The 15,581-nt window shown below is 39.7% G+C and overlaps 1 protein-coding gene across 1 annotated transcript in view; it reads right to left on the reverse strand.

Moving 5' to 3' along the window:
• Nucleotides 1–15,581, reverse strand: part of LOC129779758 (DNA-binding protein D-ETS-6) — a 52,770-nt gene that overhangs the window by 14,181 nt on the left and 23,008 nt on the right. The window lies entirely within an intron of this gene.

Consider the following 15,581-nt stretch of genomic DNA (forward strand, 5'->3'; position numbering starts at 1 on the left):
AAGAACATGGCGTGTGACGCGGCACCGAATCTGTATTGAAAAAATTAACACAAGACGTATATTAATATTGGAGAGAGGGTAAATACTGCTCGCAAACGCTTTTTAGGTTTACAGTACCGTTGTTGCGCAAAAAAAATGAACTGGTATTGTTTTTACAAATTGATGATATTAAATCGAAACAACTTGTTGAATTGTTATTTTTGGGGGCTTCACCAAGTTTTCGTCGGCTTTTTATATAAATTGAGGCTTCATTAACCCGTTAACGACCAGCTGTTAAAAAACGCACAGCAACATAGATAATTTTGCATGACTTTCGCAAGCAAAGATATGATAATTTTTTTGCAAACAATCCTTTAGTTTGGTTGTACTTCTGCCTGGTGCATTTCGTTTGCCCGATTAATTTTTGTTTCGAAATATGAGCGATGCACCGGTAGCGTTCATATGTAAATACCGCAAATCCCAAATACGGATTTTCATAGCACTAAAAATAACACTAAAAATAAACAGTGCAAACAATAAGGTAACAACAATTGCGGAAGATAAAATTGCTATCTATTGAATTTCGGCACCGCTGACGCTTATACGAAAGCACAAAAAATTTTTTTTTGAAGTCATAAAATACCTTTCTCGAATAAAAAATCTGGAGGTGATTTAGGTTCCTTTTACCCCAATAATCAATATGACTTTCGTAACAAAATATTGTCTGGTCGTTGATGAGTTGGTATGCGACTGAAACTATTCTCGGATTTTGATGCATACCAATTGAATTTGAATTTCTCTAAAAATTGTTCGATATACTACACAACACGATTCTCTAGTTAACAAATATGTTATGTGCTTCTCTACGACTTCCAAATGAAACTGTGAATAACTGAAATGAATGAAGTGAAAAGAGAACACGGACAATAAATTCTCATTGACGTGTTTGTGCTGAGGAGAAGGGAAACATTTGCTAATCACAAAAAGTGAGCGCTCAACTTTCGTACTGAGCAGACGCGTTTTGCAATAATTGCCGCGAAAGTCGATCACAAACTATTCTCAAAGTAGTCAATAGATTTCTCATTGACGTGCAACGGTGAGCCGTTGACACAGCGTGCGGCGACTCCGCGATGAATCGTCGCGAAAACACTTTTCGCATTGATTATGCGAACCTCCCGAAAAAACCGGAATACGCAAAAATCCACGAATTCTGTGGTACGATACTAAAGTTGAAACAAGGAGAAGTAACACGCATACAATGTAGTAGGACGCTCGGGTGCGCATTCATCAAGGTCACTAGCCACGAGCTAGCGAAAAAAATATGTGACGAGAACGACAACCAACACGAGGTGAATGTAGATGGGAAAAAGCACCGTCTACGAATCACGATGGAGGACGGAGCGGTCGAAGTAAAATTGTTTGATCTTTCCGAGAGAGTCACTGACCGAAGAATCGCTGAGTTTCTCAACAGATACGGAGAAGTGATATCGATACAGGAGCAAGTATGCGGCTCTGACTTGTTCTTCCCGGGTATATACACAGGTACCCGTGTTGCAAAGAAGAGAAACATCGAATCGTGGGTAACGATCGATGGAGAGCGAACACTCGTGTCCTATTTTGGGCAACAACAAACATGTCGTCACTGTCGTGACTTTATCCACAATGGGATCACATGCGCACAAAATAAAAAACTGCAGGTCCAGAAGTCATATGCTGATGCTGCAAGACAGCCTGCTTCAGAAACACGAGCGACCACATCGAAGTTGTCGACAAAAAAAGCAAGATTTATCGAAACCATCAAGTTCCAAGCCACAATCGAGACAAAAACAGCAGCTGCTAATGCCTCCACCGAATTCCATTGATTTGGAATCCGAAACGGAATTATCAGCACAACACGCATCATCAAGTGCGACTAAGCCATCGGGCAGCGGGTCAATAAGCGATAGACTAGTTCAGCGACCCCCTGCTAGCGGCGGAGTGGATCGCGAAACTGCTAGTGGTAAACCCGATGGCAACGCAACCGACACGTCGTCGACATCAGTTTCAAACCGAAGACTTAGCTTCTCAGCAAACATAACAGCACCATCCGCACTACCTAGTGCGACTCAGCCATCGGACAGTGGGTCACTGAACGATACACAAGTCCAGCAACTCCCTGCTAGCGGCGGAGTGGTTCGCAAAACCGCTAGTAGCAAATCCGATGGCAACGAAACTGACTCTTCATCCACCTCACTCTCGACCCGTAGACTTCGTGTAAGATCGCCGGGAAAAAAACGGCGAGAGGGAAGCGATGATGAGCGAGGAGAACCAATGACACAATGAATCAGTTCGTCAGCTACAACATCGTGACTGTGAATATAAATACAATCACAAATTCTACTAAACTTGACGCGCTACGAACCTTTGCCCGCACGATGGACCTCGACATCGTCTTCTTGCAAGAGGTCGAGAACGAACATCTGAGTCTTCCCGGTTATAATGTAGTATGTAATGTTGACCATATGAGAAGAGGGACGGCAATAGCGCTTAGACAACACATTCAGTTCTCACACGTCGAGAAGAGTCTAGATGGTCGCCTCATCGCACTGAGAGTACAGAATACGACGCTATGTAATATTTACGCACCATCGGGAACAGCTTTGCGTGCCGAGAGAGAGCGATTCTTCAACGGTACGATCGCATTCTATCTTCGACATAACACTGAGCACGTCATACTAGCCGGAGATTTTAACTGCGTGCTTCGGCCAAGTGACGCTACACACTTCAACACGAGTCCCGCTCTACAAGCAACGGTGCGGCAACTACAGCTGCATGATGTATGGGTTAAATTATATCCTTCAACCCCCGCACCCACATATGTTACATACAACGCAGCTTCCAGGCTGGATCGCTTGTACGTCAGCAATGGAATGTGCGAGCAATTACGAAGCGCAGCTACTCACGTTTGCTCCTTCTCCGATCACAAAGCTTTGACAACACGAATTTGTCTCCCTCCCCTCGGTCGAGCGCAAGGTAGAGGCTTCTGGTGTTTACGTCCACATCTACTAACACAAGAGAACATGGAGGAGTTTAAAATTCGGTGGCAATTCTGGACCCGCCAACGAAGAAATTTTAACAGTTGGATGACATGGTGGCTATCATGTGCGAAGCCAAAAATACGCTCATTTTTCCGATGGAAATCCCGAGAATCATACAACGAATTTTACGTCAAACATCAACGGTTATATGACCAGCTTAGACTTGCTTATGACAATTATTACCAAAATCCTCATATGTTAACAACCATCAACCGACTCAAAGCGCAAATGCTCGCGCATCAGCGATCTTTCGCGCAAAACTTTATGCGCATAAACGACACAATTATAGCTGGAGAAAATATCTCCACATTCCAGCTAGGGGAAAGGCGGAAAAAGAAAACAACTATAACGAATATGCGAAATGAGAGTGGCGAATTGCTGCGAGGTTCCGAAGCAATCGAACAACATGTGTTCAAGTACTTCAAGGGATTCTATGCAGCGCCGGAAGAGAACAACGAGTCGAGAGAGAGCTTTGAGTGTGACAGAGTAATACCTTCAGATAACGAACCGAATTTCGCTTTAATGACAGAGATAAGCACGGAGGAGATATACACATCAATAAAAGCGTCAGCAGTTAGAAAATCCCCTGGAGTTGACGGGCTACCAGTAGAGTTTTATAAGAGAGCTTTCAACGTCATCCACAGAGAGTTGAATCTGGTGATGAATGAGGCGATAGCAACACAGTTCCCCTCAGACTTCACAAGCGGCATAATCGTGCTAGTTAGAAAGAGAAATAATAACGACACCGTGCGGGCCTTCCGACCGATTACTCTGCTAAACGTAGATTATAAACTACTGAGTAGAATTATGAAAGTCCGATTAGAACACGTGCTCCAAAACCATCGGCTGCCGAACGGAGCACAAAAATGTTGCAATCCCGGTCGCAATATATTCCAAGCTACTCTCGCTCTTAAAGACAGGATAGCAGAACTGATCGCCGAAAAGAGAAGAGGAAAACTAATATCATTCGATCTCGATCATGCGTTCGACAGGGTCTCGCATACATTTCTCCACCGAACCATGCGGTCGCTCGGTATCAATCAGAGTTTCGTCGGGTTACTGCAGCGGATTGCCGAACGTTCTACGTCTCGGTTGTTGATAAACGGCCATCTCTCACAAAGTTTCCCAATCGAGAAATCGGTTCGACAGGGCGATCCATTATCGATGATGCTATTCTCGCTGTATCTTCATCCACTTCTCACACGAGTGGAGTGTATTTGTGATGGTAATGACCTGTGTGTAGCTTACGCAGATGACATCAGTGTGGTGACAACATCTACACAAAAAATCGAACAGATCAATGAAATGTTCTGTCAATTTGAATTTATCGCTGGGGCTAAGCTCAATCGCCAAAAGACGGTATCTATCGATGTGGGAGTAACCGATGGAAATCTATGGACAGTGCCTTGGCTTCAGACAAAGGAGACGGTGAAAATTCTAGGCATCGTCTTCACTAACTCTCTGCGGGAAATGGTGAAGCTGAATTGGGATGCGCTAGTTTCCAAAATAGCGCAAAATATTTGGCTTCATTCTCAACGGACCCTAAATTTATGTCAGAAGATAATGCTTTTAAACACGTTCATTCTTTCGAAGACTTGGTATGTGGCATCGATAATCTCACCGTACAGTATTCACACAGCAAAAATAACTGCAACAATGGGTTCGTTCCTGTGGAAAGGGTTGCCAGCGCGAGTGCCGATACAGCAGCTTGCGCGAAGCATAGAGCAGGGCGGACTGAAATTGCAACTGCCAGCGCTAAAATGTAATGCGCTGCTGATTAATCGGCATTTACAAGAGATTTCATCCATCCCGTTCTATTACTCCCTCCTCACACAAACGAATCCTTCTTCAGCAGATTTCCCATGCCTGAGACAAATTCGTCAGCAAATGTCGCTGCTTCCAATTCCGATCCAACAAAATCCCTCTAGTGAAACTATAATCAAATACTATATTGAGCAGAACGAACTGCCGTGGATAGAACGAAAACATCCAGGACTCAACTGGAGTCGAATATGGCGCAACATCGCATCGAAACAAATTTCATCGGGACATCACAGTGCATTGTACCTAATAGTCAACGAAAAGCCACAGCACAGAAAACTAATGCACACCATACAGCGGGCGGATGGAGCGAACTGCCTTCATTGCAATGCAATGGAAGAGACATTAGCGCATAAAATAAGCGAGTGCCCTCGAGTTGTGGCAGCTTGGGCAAGAATGCAGTGGAAAACGGCAGATATCTTGGGAGGATGGCAACAACTATCGTGTGGAGACTTACTGAGAACGTCATTGAATCGTATAGGGAAAATTAAAAGAGATGAATTATTAAGAATCTTTAGTAACTATGTGAAATTCATAAATGACACTAACGGAATCATAGATATTGCAAATATGGAATTTTATTTAGATATGAATTAATTATGTATTTTTTTATGTACAGAATAAACTTGACATTGCGAAAAAAAAATCACATTGAATAATTGATACAGTGAACATTGTTTTTTTTAATGATAATGAACAGGAATTGATAATAAAAATAGAAAGGAACTGTATTTTTCAACCAGGATTTTTGGTGGGGGCTCGTGTACGGTTTGGGAGGGATTCTGTGCAACCGGAAAGCTTAAGATAGCTTTCATATCATTCAAGAATGACATACATGCTCTGGAGTCCTCTCTCCTACCGTTTTTGCGTGGATATCGTCACAAAAAATTCACATTCCAGCACAACGATGCTACTATTCATATCAGCAAGGAAGTAAGCAATGGATTAAGGACCAAAAACATAATTTTTTGGACTGGTCGGCTCACTCTCCAGTTTTGAATCCTGTTCAAATCGTTCAGCAGCATTTGATAAATAGTATTCCAACACGAATATTTCCAGGTTATTGGCCGAAATGTCAAGGTTGTCAATTATCGACATGTAAATCAGCCGATTGTTTTCAGTTTTTCATTGATAATACTTATGAATTGTGAAATGGTAGAAACTGGACGGCTGAAATTATCATATTTAAGCACAATAAATAAACAAACAACTCTTTAGAACGAAATTGACGTTAAATATACTTTATTCTAAGCATGCATGAATGCATGAATGTATCTTGTTGAAATTTTTACTGTTTGGTTTGCAACGAAATAGAATCAGGTTTGTCAGAGTGTATCAAAAAATTCAGGAAATTTAGTTCACAAGCCACGAGCAGCGATGAGGCAACATTCTGATAAATAGATTGAGTGGCTCAAGTCAATCTTAGACCAAATTCGAACGCTTCAACTCGGGATGTAATCAAAAAGGTGATGTAATCAATAACGTGATCATAAAATACGTGATTCGACCATCAATATCGTATTGCGCCGTTGTGCGAAATCAACAGAAAATAAATGAAAAAACCCATTGGCGATAATATTGCTTATTGCATGTTGCTAGTTTGCTAGTTTGCTAGTTGCTTATTGCTCCGGTGTGTGAGCCGCACAGTGGTACGAAACTGAATAAAGTCAGAAAAAATTCCTTTTTGTATGTAGTGGTACTATCCAGCTATCACTAGAAACTGATTTTATCTATCTATCTATCTATATATATAAAAATGGAGTGATGTCTGTCTGTCTGTCTGATTCTTATAGATTCGGAAACTACTGAACCGATCGACATGAAAATTGGTATGTAGGGGTTTTTGGGGCCGGGGAAGGTTTTCGTGATATTTTGAGACCCCTCCCCCCTCTCTAAGGGGGGGCTGCCATACAAATGAAATACAAATTTCTGCATTACTCGGAAATTAACCAAGCAAACGAAACCAAAGTTGGCATGTGAATGTTTTAGGGTGCAATAAATGTTTCTATGATGGTTAAACAGTCCTTCCCCCACTCAAAGGGGGGGCTGCCATACAAATGAAACACAAATTTCTGCATTACTCGAGAATTAATCAAGCAAACGAAACCAAATTTGGCATGTGGAGGTTTTAGGATGTAATAAATGTTTCTATGGTGATAAGATACTCCTTCCCCCTCTCTTAGAGGGTGCTGCCATACAAATGAAACACAATTTTTTGCATTACTCGGAAATTAATCAATCAAACGAAACCAAAGTTGACATGTGAAAGTTTTAGGGTGCAATAAATGTTTCTATGATGGTTAAACAGTCCTTCCCCCACTCAAAGGGGGGGCTGCCATACAAATGAAACACAAATTTCTGCATTACTCGAGAATTAATCAAGCAAATGAAACCAAATTTGTTATGTGGAGGTTTTAGGATGCATTAAATGTTTCTATGGTGATAAGATACTCCTTCCCCCTCTCTTAGAGGGGGCTGCCATACAAATGAAACACAATTTTTTGCATTACTCGGAAATTAATCAATCAAACGAAACCAAAGTTGACATGTGAAAGTTTTAGGGTGCAATAAATGTTTCTATGATGGTTAAACAGTCCTTCCCCCACTCAAAGGGGGGGCTGCCATACAAATGAAACACAAATTTCTGCATTACTCGAGAATTAATCAAGCAAACGAAACCAAATTTGGCATGTGGAGGTTTTAGGATGTAATAAATGTTTCTATGGTGATAAGATACTCGTTCCCCCTCTCTTAGAGGGGGCTGCCATACAAATGAAACACAATTTTTTGCATTACTCGGAAATTAATCAATCAAACGAAACCAAAGTTGACATGTGAAAGTTTTAGGGTGCAATAAATGTTTCTATGATGGTTAAACAGTCCTTCCCCCACTCAAAGGGGGGGCTGCCATACAATTGAAACACAAATTTCTGCATTACTCGGAAATTAATCAATCAAACGAAACCAAAGTTGGCATGTGAAAGTTTTAGGATGCAATAAATGTTTCTATGATGGTTAAACAGTCCTTCCCCCACTCAAAGGGGGGGCTGCCATACAAATGAAACACAAATTTCTGCATTACTCGAGAATTAATCAAGCAAATGAAACCAAATTTGGCATGTGGAGGTTTTAGGATGCAATAAATGTTTCTATGGTGTTAAGATACTCCTTCCCCCTCTCTTAGAGGGGGCTGCCGTACAAATGAAACACAAATTTTTGCATTACCCGAGAATTAATCAAGCAAATTAAACCAAATTAGGCATATGGAAACTTTAGGGATGCAATAAATGTTTCTATGGTGGTTAGATACCCCTCCCCCCTCTCTTAGGGGTGGCTGCCATACAAATAAAACACAAATTTCTGCATTACTCGAGAATTAATCAAGTAAATGGGCGGGACGAAGTTTGCCGGGTTAGCTAGTAGTAAATAAAAATGTACATCGTGAAGGTAAAGTTACCAATATTTTCATACTAAAGTCGTTATTCAAAAATTTGATTATTTCATAATCAAAAAAGTTACATTTTTCACAACGTTTTTTTAAGTTGTATGATACGCATTCAAATGCGATAAAGAGGTTCACCAATCTTATAGCCTGATCACACATTTGAGGTTTAATACATTGATATAGGGCGAGGTAAAAGACATAATGTTAAATTAGCTGACATTTTATTTTTAATAGAAGATTAAAATACTATCCCACCGATTTCCAAGTTCTAAAAACGTTCGAGATGCTCTTTAGTATTTATATTAAGAAGGTCTGAAGAAAAATCTGGGTAATTTCCGCCTGAACGATGATACGATTAAACAGAAGAAAAAAGTTATAGGAGGTTGTGTCCAAGACACGACCGCATTATTGACGTAGAACTACGCTGTAGTTTAATTCAAATCGCTTGTTTATAACTGCGGATATTATTTTATAATGCTACGAAAATTTTGAATTAACTATTCTACCAGTTTTGTCGCCCTGAAATATTCTTTTCATGTATAATCATTTGACGATTAATGTTTAATGATCAATTCTTGTCCTCGCAGAACAATACATGCTCGAGATAAGCGCAGTTATCATCCTTATTGAAGAACTACTACTGGCAAGCGAAACCAAATCACATAAAAAATTCCAGAACGACATTTACTTTCTTGGTGACTAAATAATCGAAAAAAACTCTTCCTGTTAATCTCAACAACCTCGAAAAGAGTAGCACTGCTTCATTATGATCATGATTAACGCAAATGCAATCCTATTTGAAGGGAGTTTTGCAACTGGCACGTGAACCCAAATAAATTTATAACTTATTATAACTTATTGAATAACTTGGTATTCCCAAATAATTTCCTGTGGTGCAAAACCTTAACAGCGTCAGTTCAATGCATTGATACAATGTCAAATGCACCAACGGAGCCTCCACTCCTCACCGTCCAGCTCGCCCAGCAACGATGCTGTTCAGTCGGTGTCCTCACGAAGAATGTAAGTTTGCCTCAGCGAGATCCTCTGTTTATACTATAGGCAAATATTCCGCTTCGTTCTTCTTCTTTTCCTTTGTTCACGGAGACTTTATGTCTTACGATTTCCCCTTCGTTGCTCGACGATAAGTTGCTCGTTATCGACAGCTCTGTTCGGGAAAGCACACAAATGGACAGAACAAAAGTATGGGAAAATGGAAACGCTTATAGTTTTCATGAATTTTAACCATTTACACACCATGGGATTGTAATGTATAGCATATCAAACTAATCTTAGGGAATTTCCGAGTCGTTTGGTATGTAAATCGCCAAAATCTGTTTTTTTTTTATCCCTTTTGTTTTATTTTTTTTTATTTTAGGCTCATTAGCATTTTAGCTGTAACAGAGCCGAATTTTAATCGTGTACATGTCACATATTTATCATATCTATAATTAGCACATTACACAGTTGCCATTTTTCGGCGTTAGAGTATTCCCTTCTATACCATTGCAAATGGTACATATTTACACAGTAGCCATTTAGGCGAAAGAGTTTTCTATCTGTTCTTCCATTATCCACAGTTAAGACTGGACAGCGGAGACAGTCGTTGATCCATTGTTGAGTTATTTATAGAACAGCAGCCCGATATTTATGCAGAGCAGAGCAGTTGTATGGATGAATCGATCTTATTTCGACCGTGGATCGATCTCCATCGCTGATGATTGTCGCGTGGACGTAGTTGTTCTGTAACAACACAAAGATGGTCAATGGGGGCCCTGAGTTTTGAACTCACGATCGATCGCTTACTGAGCGAACGCGCAACCAATGTGGCTACGGAAACCCCCACCAAAATCTGTTCGCGGCATAAATAATTATTAACGTTAACTTTATTTCATAAAAACGTTACCTGTTTTCTGATTTGGCACCCTTAATGAAAGACGTAGTTCTACGTCAAAAATGTATGACGAGCAACTGCACCGGCCATTTTTGTACATCCTGCTGCACCGCTCAAATTAAAGCATCGCAGCAAATCAGGTAATTATGATTAATAAACATATGGAAAAGGAATACCTAGTGAAGATTGATGTTATAGTTCGTTTGTAACAGAATGAAGCTATTTTCAGTTACTAGGAGGTAATTTTTTAAGCGCCTTCGGGAGAAAGTGAATCTGGGCATCGCGTTTTTGCTCCAAATTTTACAAGGGATCATAAGACCAACTTTATAGAAGACACAATTTTTTGGAAAATTAGTCTTGAGGAATAATCGATTTTTACTCGGTTTGATTATTTTTTTTGCCACTGAACGCCCTAGCGGTAAAATTGTGAATTAAACTATTGTCATCCCATTTAGGTCAGGGATCATAAATCAACTTTGGAAAAGACACAATGTGTCTAGAAAGCATTTCTGATAAGTTATGTTTTTTCCGTTTTGATTTTGCTTGACCACTACGCGTCCTGGCGGTGATATTTTGAACTAAACTATTGTCATTCCGTTATAGCCAGAGATCATAGGATCATAAATTTTGCTGAGGAAAGCATACGAGAGATGTTATTAATATTTCCGCGTAACGAGTTTTTTTCTATTGGCCTGGAATCCAGGATCGACTTTGCTGAAGACACCATGCTTCTCGAAAGCATATCATAGGAGCTATCAATTTCACACCGATTTGAGGGCTTTCGGACAACCGTTAGCCGCCTTAACGTACAAGATGGTGAAACACACCGCTCGTTGTTTGGCCATATAGAGAATTTTGCTAGGAAAGAACCGATGTCCGATTTGGAGGTACACTTGTATATACTTATTCGAGATATATTAGATCATAATCTTATGTTCCCTTTTATTTAGAAATACAAATGTTTGGGAAAGTGAAGTGGATTAACTTCACTTCTCCAAATTTACTTGTAAATTGTTCTTTGCCTAATGTTTCCGGTATCAAACGTCTCAATTCAGGGCTAAATTATTTGAATTCTCGAATTTCTGACCAATCGAAAGATCTAAATTCAGAAACAATTTTCCCGAGCAATCACAGTCCTACGTCAAGCTTCCGTTTGTACCATTAGGCACAGGCCCTCATACGATTTATGGATATTGATGTTTGCCGGATTTTATCAATGATTTTTCGCGCTTCGTGTTATCATTTGAATGCGTGACAACAACACGAATCCAAGAATTCAATTAGTAGATAATTCACAACTTCATCAGAATACAGTGGGGTATCAAGGAACTCATAAATTAGCATAAACTCATAAAGTATCTTCGTGTATCGCTTCGTTTCGCCAAAATTGATACTTTGATATTGAAATTGATTGATATCGGAGTTTCCTGCCGGCAAAAAAAGTACGCTTACTGCGGCTCTATCGATTTTTGCAATCAAATACAGGGTGATTTCCATAGACACATAAAATTCCAAATTGAAATAGAACACAGCTGAATGGTGTTAATCACCATTAATTCCAATTGGGAAGTCCGAATTTCGATCACTTTGAATCATAGGGCGTATATCAGTGACAAAGTGACGGATGCTATATTCCCATGCGTCCATCGTCTTCGATGAATTGGCGTAGACCAGATACTCCACATAACCCCACAAAAATAGTTCAACGGTGTTAAATCACTTGGTCTTGGAGGTCAATTCACGGATCCGTTACGCGATACAATTTTTTCGCCTAACGTTTTTTCAGTTCACAACATCGCCGCTGCTAAGCAGTGGTAAGAAAGAACTCATAACGTGGAAAAATTAATAAATTCTCACGAATGCTTTCTAGAAACATGTTTTCCTCAGCAAAGTTGTTCCCATGATCCCTGTCTATAACGATACCATGATAGGTTATATATTATAGCCTGGGCACCATTAACCAACTTCTAAAGCCAGCGCTACACGATGCTACGAACACCCTCGAATGCTGGACGCTCGATGATTCGACGCATCGTGTAGTCGACTGACGAGCTACGAACCTCTAATGTCGAGTGTCGAATATTCGCGTTGGAAGGTAATCCGTTCGTTGTGGATTACCTTCCAACGCGAGTGGCACGAGGCAAAGGATTTTTGTCATTCGTTGATTCGGCACACGATGGCATTCGATACACCGCTACACGGCTACACGATTCGTCCGAATCTATCTTTGACAGATTGGTTTGTTTACAAGTTTTAGATGAAGGAACTATGAAATTGATTCATAAAATTCAAAATATTCGGCAAAATATTGCAGTTTAATAATGTTGATTTCAAGCATTTTTAATTTACAGCCCGATATCAGTACAACTGCTACGGCAGCAATTTCAATACTCGCATCGTAATCCAGTTTCCTAACGTTTTTGATGGTAAATAAAAACAATAAACATTCGATCCAAATACTCGCCGAATGTTTGGACCAAGTGCATTGAATCGAACATTCACTTCACCGTGTAGCAGCACATTCGTCACAACATTTGTCGATTCATCGAGCCAAATGTTTGAGTCCAACATTCGAGTGAAACGTTGGACAAATCGTGTAGCGCCCGCATAAGATGAACTCTACTCCATTGATTCTGTCGTCTGAGAAGTTTCATATTTTAAATCCTACTATAATAGACGACCACGAGGACGAGGCTTTCACGATCCTGGATCATTACGATTAGATTTATTTGTAGTTGATTCGCAACTGGCAGTGCGAAAAGAGCATGTTTGTATCGAAACTATCTTCATTATTTGTATCTTTGACCAAAAAATGTTGGACAAATTTTAATAATACATATATACTACACTCTGTCCAACTTCTATAAGACCAGGGGATGATCTTGCTGCTTTGTCTCATTGTAAACAAACAATGCTTCAATTTATATTCTAATGTGTATGTATTGGTGACTACCGTACATTGGATGATTTTCATATGTGTATGTGCAAGCGCTGAGCGTAAACGAAAGTTTTTGTATTTTTCAAGTGTCATGTTTCTATAAAACCAGTTACATTTTCCGTTGATTTAGTTGTTTTGATCAGGCCCCGGCCAAGAGAATATGATCCACGAGTCAAGATGTGTTGCAAATTTAGCTGTCATTGCCAAACTATCAGACTACTCGGCGAGCTCAAGGCAGATCTATGGAGCAATGTGCGCCCATTCGCTAAAATTTAATCTAATTCGCGAAAATTTAAAGAAGGCAGTTTTGCAATCTTAAAATTTGAATGGAGACTCTTAAGTTATTCGATTACTTAAAACACGACGCTTACTTAACCATTTGGCTATATATTTCGCCACACACAACATTTACAAAAATTCGACAGACACAATTTCAGTTCAATATTATTTCACAATTTGCGAGAAAACGTAATACTGTATTGCATAGAATACGTATTCGATACAGAAAAGTAAATTTTCTTTCATTATTTTTTAATTTTGGAAGTGTGTTAATTTCATCCTATAAATTCATGGCTTCACATTTTAGCCCACCTGACAGTATGTTAAGCGCCTTGATTTACACCAAGGCGCCTCTATATATACCAGGTGAAACAATCATATGAAATGCACTTTCAGCCATATTGGAATTGCTGTCGGTATTGTTTACAAACAGCTCTGGTGAAAATCTTTACCCGGTCGGAAGAACAGGAAAATCATCAGAACGCTGCCGGCGGCTCTCTACAAACTGCTACGACGCTTATTCGAACGATGCCTACTATGTTCGGCTTTCGCGAATTTTTGTGAAAAAGAAGGGATGATATTGTAGAATTTCATTCTAATCCAGTTCATCCACTAGGGGAAAAGGGGGGAATTTGGACCACCTAAGCAAATCGCCTAATATTTCCAAACCAATACGGTCCAAATAAAAAAATGTCACATTGTATACTGAGCTACACTTGTTTTCTCTCAATCAAAAATGTTTAATCATTATATCAAGCTTCAAATTACCAAATATATCGTAAAATAAAAGAGATGATTTTTGGACATTAAAATTTGATGCGGGGTGATCTGGACCGTCTGTGGGGTGATTTGGTCCAGTGTGTGTTTCATCGAAAAAAAACGTACTTATGTTTATGTAAAGTATTTTGGGATAATGTTACAATCAGTAACAGTGTTCTGGGATCGATACCAGGTGTCTTGGTCAGATTCCAGACCAGAAAAATTGGATTGAGACCATCTCGAATTCTGCATGGATCTTTTCTCTGTTTTTCGAGCATTTTCAAACACTTTCGATGCTTGGTCAAAGAAAATCCGTTCTTGATGGCCTGCGTTGCTCTTTCAAGCTCTCCCTTCTTCCAACGTTGTCTGCCCATCTTCTTTTTGTAATTCAGTGGCATCTGGAATCAATTAGACAAAAGAAAAGCCTCAAACCTATAGGACCAATTCACCCCACAGAAACGTGTCCATGTCACCCCACACAACATGCAAAAATTGAAATGCAATTAATTCCATTTATTGTTATCAAACTGACAGTTTCGCTGCATCAAATTGTTCCTCTTCTGTAGACGAACAGAACTTAACTGTATAATACACGAAAAGTTTGTTTAATCAGCGGGAAAAACCTTAAAAGCACGATCGGAAAACTCACATTTTTTGACAATCAAAGTGCTTGTTGTGTTCATGCTACCGTTTCCTTCCACCTGTCGAATTTTAGCAAAGTTTTTTTACACTAGGTACATATGGTTCAACAATAGAAGGAGATGGCATTATAAAAAATCTAAGTTGAGCCGTACTTTTTGAGATAAAGGGGTGGTCCAAATCACCCCATATGTCCAACTCACCCCGTGTTACCCTACTCTCGCATGTGAAAATGCAAAAATGGCGTATCCTAGCAATAACAAAACAAACAACCCCCGCTCCACAAACCGTAATCCCCTTCTTATTGAAGTGATGATGTTGCTTCACCTGTCATACATTTATACAAGCGCCTTGATTTACACCAAACTCACAAGAGTTTGGCAGTTCTCGCTAGTGACAGTTTTCCACGAAAATGTCCACGCTTGTCCACGGTGAGGGAGGAGGGGGTTCAAATAATGTCCACGTGGACACATAAAATAAATATTTCTGAAAATACAATATAATCAAAAATGAATGAAATCTGCTCTGCATTTACATCGAATTTCAATCTTGCCGCTCCTAACGTGTACTCCGTAAAAGATTATATTTTTTCATATCATTGAACTGTTTCGCTCAAATGCGTATTCTGAGGGTAACGCACATGAACTGAGAGTGATGAACTTATTTACATTCCGCCAGGACGAAGACACCATCAAAGAGTTTTAGAATCGTGTTATTTGAAAAATGCACGACATAGTTTTCTTAGGTACGGGT

The sequence above is a fragment of the Toxorhynchites rutilus genome, chromosome 3 (genome assembly GCF_029784135.1).
Source record: "Toxorhynchites rutilus septentrionalis strain SRP chromosome 3, ASM2978413v1, whole genome shotgun sequence".
NCBI lineage: Eukaryota > Metazoa > Arthropoda > Insecta > Diptera > Culicidae > Toxorhynchites > Toxorhynchites rutilus.